The sequence below is a fragment of the Haemaphysalis longicornis genome, unplaced genomic scaffold (assembly GCF_048455015.1).
Source record: "Haemaphysalis longicornis isolate Haplotype H1 unplaced genomic scaffold, Haemaphysalis longicornis Haplotype H1 scaffold_13, whole genome shotgun sequence".
Lineage (NCBI taxonomy): Eukaryota > Metazoa > Arthropoda > Arachnida > Ixodida > Ixodidae > Haemaphysalis > Haemaphysalis longicornis.
Window position 1 is genome coordinate 66323467 of NW_027526233.1, and position 5587 is coordinate 66329053.

General features: G+C 45.9%; 1 pseudogene; it reads left to right on the plus strand.

Moving 5' to 3' along the window:
- The first annotated feature begins 705 nt into the window (after positions 1 to 705).
- On the plus strand, positions 706 to 5264 carry LOC144163876 (uncharacterized; annotated as a pseudogene).
- Positions 5265 to 5587: the final 323 nt, after the last annotated feature.

The window sequence follows — 5587 nt, forward strand, 5'->3', positions numbered from 1 at the left end:
CAGCATGACGCCAGGATCCCGCGTTTGTGAAGTGCTTTGTGCGCGGTGGTGCCAGTCGCACTGGCCACTCTTGTCCTTCTTTCTACCTCATTTCCACTCTCCTATCCATTTTTAGTGCCCTTCCCTTCCCCCTCAGGGACTGATAAGGTGTCGACACCCTAATTCAGGCAGTTTCGGGCACTTTTTACCCATCCCCCACCCCAAAAGTAACACCAACAGCGAGCGTCCCGTTCTCGCTGGAGTAGATGGGCATGCTATTGTGGCGACCGGCGAAGTGACAACCAGCCACGACATCGTTTGGGCTCGAACTGATTTTTATTCCTCCAGCGCGAGCGCACGTGAGCACGCGCCTCGTGGTTCTGCCTTCGTCGTCGTCGTCGTCTCGGCGCGGCGGACCCGCGCCGCTACACTATCATCGTTCAGTTGCTGGTTCCTGCTCTGCTGGCTGCCTCATCGGATGTTCCAGCGTACGGCCAGCGATACAGCACCGGGAATGACACCATCCTTCTCATGCTTGCTGAAAACCATTCCGGATGTCCTGCTGCGTCGCCAGCAGATCACAGGATCACCGACGTCATCATCATATCACCGCCACCATCCACAAGTTTAACGAGAACAGTTATAAATGCTCGGCAAACAACGGTGAAGCTTTGTGGGCTCTGCGGCTGTGCCATCGCACGGTCCACTGACCAGCTCGTCTTCGCAATGCAGGTTGATGTACCATATGATCTCTTTATTAAAAAATAGCAATTATTTATTGGTACAGCTGCCGAGCCCACATTCGTGCTCTCTTGCTTCTGTCGGGGGACCTCTCCACGACAAGACCACCTTCCCCTTGATCGTATTCTTTCCGAATTGCAAAAGTTGTCTCCAGGTCAGTCTACACTGCTCACCGAAGTGCAAGGACTTAAATCTGAACTACTAACAACAAACAAAGCCATGGCTGATCTAACTAAGCGTATTACTGACCTTGAAATTCACTACCAAGGCCTTGTAACTGTTAGGAAAGGTAATAAAACAATCAATGGTAACACCGCAGAAACGGCCCGTCCAATATGCGTCGTGGAGGCGCGACTGGATGACGCTGAAAATCGTTCCAGGTGGAACAACCTCAACTTTTACGGCCTCCTTGACCCAAACCCGTCGGGAAAATTCGCAGATACTGAAGAAATATTTATCAAACCACCGCCGCGACCATCTAAATATGGATTCTTGACCACAAAATATTAGAACGAGCTAACGCCTTGGTCGTCAACGGAATGATCATCAGCGGTCAGTAATAGCCAAGTTCACCTTCTTTAACACCAAACAGGAAATTCTCTCAAATGGACGATAACTGAAAGGCACTGACTTGAGTATCGGGGTGGACTTTTCCGAATCCGTTCTCAAAGGCCGGAAAAATCTTGTCGCATTTGCCCGCAGCAAATCAGAACCCTTCTCTCCGCGTTACAAGACCTTGTTCCTTGAAAAAAAAACATACATTTTCAGCTAAATAACGCAATCTCTAGCAGAAATTTCACAGCAATCGCGCCATCGCTTAGCAAAAAATAAAAATGTCAGTGTTAAAACGCCCCAAGCTAGTCTTTCCTTCTCAGTAATTTTTACTAATATTCGCAGCTTCCTCCGGAAACACGAGGCAGTATAAAGTCTTGTATTGACATCGGACAGTAACATATTTGTTCTAAAATAAACATGGTTGACGGATGACGTCACAGATAAGAACGTTCTAGCCGAATTGCCAGATATTGTTGTTTTCCAGAAGGATCGGCAAAAAACACGTGGCGGGGGCGTACTCATTGCTGTCCACGAGCAGTTATCCTGTTCGATGATAAATGTTCATTCTTTTTTCATTATTTCATTGGCCGCATTTCTTTTCCCCGCAGCCTCAGACTGGAATGGCCTTTCCGCTGAGCTTGCTACTTTCACGTGCCACTCTACATTCACGCAAAATGTCACTCGTTTCTTTTCCAAGTGAATACTCAAGCGTCCTTTTTGAACCCGTTCTGCACACGTGATACACTAGTATTTGAGTTGCACTTGTATTTGAAGTTTCTCGCTTACCTCCTTTTTACAGTAATTGTTACTTCTGTTTTATTTATACAAATCATACATGTGTATTTCGTTTATTGTATCTGATTCCCATCCCTTATGTAATACCCTCTCGAGGGGGTCTCTAAGATAATAAAGTAAAGTGAAGTGAAGCATGCCATTCTCCCCAGCGTCACCATTTACCTTTATTTAAATCCGTCCCACAAACACAGACTAATCTGCTGAGTCTCGTTCTTTACGCAGTAGTATCCACCTCGTTACGGCTGGCTACAGGGTCTTAGCAAACGCGCAAAATGCCTTTTCTTTATTCGAAGCGTTAGGAGAGTGAAAGCAGGGGACAGGTCAGCAAGGTGCTGGAGGCCATTCAGCAGGAAATTCGCTCCTGCGTCGCGACTTTCTCGCAAATATTATGCGACCCTTTCATCTAACCCTTACAAACGCAATGCACGCGCGCGAGTGAGGCAAAGGCTGCCGGAGTGTTGCATGATCATCACAATCGCCATTGTCCTAAAGCGCTCTTGTCACCGAGAGCCCGATGTTTCCTAAGCTAAAGTCGCTATTTTGCTTTTTCTGCACTTCCGTTTAAGGGAAGGTTAACAGCGGTTTATAATGAAGGCGGCGCCCACTGAAGCCGTTCTTTACAATTTGCGAAGTTTGTTTTCTTTATTCTTCCGCTATTTGGTGTAGTTATAGCCGCTTATTTACCCGAAACGAAAAATGCATTTGCCTATAGATAATCTCTTGAATCTTTTAATTAGCAACACTTCCTGCCACAATGTACGAAACCTCCATACAGAGGACTTTCCGAAAATTGTCCCTGAGTCTCCAAACTGCCCTTCATTTGCAATTGTCTAATATAAAATTCGAAATTATATTAGAGCATCGAAAACACCCCTTACGGTTTCTTTGCTGCGTTAGCATTTCTATCACAGGGACGCGTTCTTTGCCAATCGCAAGTTACCGCAATCTACAAGGCCTTTTTCACCAATATACTGTGCCTAGCTCCTTGTACTTCACTACCCGGTATACTCACGCATATTAATTATCACTTCAGCTGCTTCGATACTGTTACCCGCATCGTGATATTTGCAAGCAGTGCCTTTCAACACACGTTCTGCAAGTTTTTCTGATAAATGACGATAGCGTAAAGAGAAAAACCGCTACCTCTGACGTCAGAATACACGTATTTTTATTACCCACGCGTTTGCACCCAAGCATGACTGCACAGCCAATATAGAGTAAAAGTTTGTACACGAGTAATTTTTAGCATAGGTAAGTGTCGCCAAATTGAGAAATGGAATACCGCCAGAAATGCGATATGAGGGGTATGTTTGGAAGCACACGGATTTAGTGAAACGTCAAAGCAACAAAAGAGGAGGAAAATGTTACCTAAGCAGCTGCAAATTCCGCCCAACAACAAGGGGACACAAGCTTCTTCGAATGGCGCTTTTTGAAACCTGTCCCTAACATGAAAGGGAGTGTTCGGAAAATAAAGTACATTCTTCAGTACTGCGTGAGAATAATGGAAGCTTTAAAACAATATTCCTACCAAAGTGAGGGTTAAATATATCGGTCACGTATGGCAGGAGCTTTTGTTTGTGAAAAGCAGATTTTCATACGTTCTAGGGCAGGTGAGTTGTGGGTAGACTTTGCACTGGTAATTTTATTGTTCAGTAAATGTGTGAGAGGCCTGTAGGCGACAGAATGTTCGCAATAGTTCGGGCGTTTCGATTGCATGGATTATCATCAGTTTGATTATGTGGTCATCGCGGTTGTATTTTGAGCGCGTGAAACTCTGTACCCCTGGTAGTATTCTCATCCTTGATTGTTTTTCTCCGGTCAGTATGCTGTTACTGGACAGAGAAGTATGCGGTTACTGGACAGGAACACAGCATTGGGGGCTATATTTGCGAGAAAGGCTACTCTTTTTACCCCCTATCTTTAAAAGGAACTGCCTAGTGCCTTTTCTCTCTTAACAATGTCACTTTACGGACAAGGAGCATGCAAAGCATCAGGGAGTCCTCGTCTGCGCAAAAAAAATGAATCGGGCTGGTGAAGTTTAGCCAGCGGAAAACGTGAACGAAAGAGAAAAGAGACGTGATCACTAATGAACATCTGGTGAAATATCATTGTAGTTGACATTATCCATCCATCGAAAGACGAGCAAAATATTCTTGTTACACAACCAGGAGGACGTAGAGAAAGATTGATAAAACAGCTTCACAAGCGCCGACAGCTGATAGTGAAAAAAATAAAATCTATAGACTACACCAAATTCTTTCTAGTTAGCTCGGAGATAAGCTAACTGCGTTAAAACTGTCCCAACGAGGGCAAACACGCAGCGCTCCCCTTTCCGTTGCCGACGACCTAACCCTGGTATGTTTCGTGGGAAAGAGAACCGCATCCACTTTTGTAACCCCACACACTGTACAGACTAGCTTTAAAGAGATCCAATGGTTTACACTTGAAAAACAACCGCAGTAGAGGCACGGAGGGCTCTTGCCCATATGCCGCGTTGTCAATAAAACGGGACTTCACAAATGGAGTTCGGGCCTCACTCCAACATTCACTCTCAACAATGCTGATAACAGATGGCTTCCTATTAAGAACCGCCAGCCCTCCTCCCCCCTCAATCCCGTGGTCTGCTTTGAATTGATTGATTGTATGGTTTAAAGGGACACTGAAGTGAATTTGTCAAGCTCCCGGTTTTGCTTCCACTGCATAGACTGGCTCAAATTAACACACTTTTCATCGTTTATCCGGTTGATAAGTCGGTAAATATTTTATAACGCGCGGATGAAAAAAAACTACAATGCACGGTTGGCGGCGGGCGCACCAACTAAAGGCTGTGACGACGGGAGGAGACGCGCCTTAATTGGACAATGTCTAAGTTTAGCAATGAAACAAGTTTCGGTTTCGATTTTGCAAAGCAACATGTTTGACCTCCGAAGGCGTTGTTAAATGGACATTCTCGATATCTCGGAAATCGTCGTACCACGCTTCTGCTATGTTGTTGGCTGTAAAATGTCTAAGATAAGCCTCCAAGGACGGCTTGGAATCGTAGAAATCCCTAGCCCAGGCCTATGCAGGGGATGAACGCCAACCGCGTCACCACAGACGCTCAAAGGCCATGCGCTTTCCCCCATATTTAGAGGCTGCCTCTCTCAGGCCTGTGTCTTACAAAGCGTGTTCTCACCAGGCCAAGGGTCTGCTGATTCTGGCCTGGGCGCACTGCCCGCAAGCAGTCGGTGCTTACGGCAACAGCACGCCAACGAGTACTAGCTAGCGCGTCAATGTCAGTCTGCGCGCGGTCGGCGAACTCGTTCGTGGAGCAGTGAACGTTACGGCTCAAAAATGGTGAGATCAGTATAGAAGACATAGGCCGAAAACTAAAAAGTAAACTTAAAAAAAGGACCCTCGGGGATTCTAACTTCTGGCGTCCAGGATAACATACCTAGCGCTCCAGACCACTCGGCCATGGGCCAACGCTGGCTGCCTTGGAAATACAAGATATATAATATATAACCAGTTTACACTT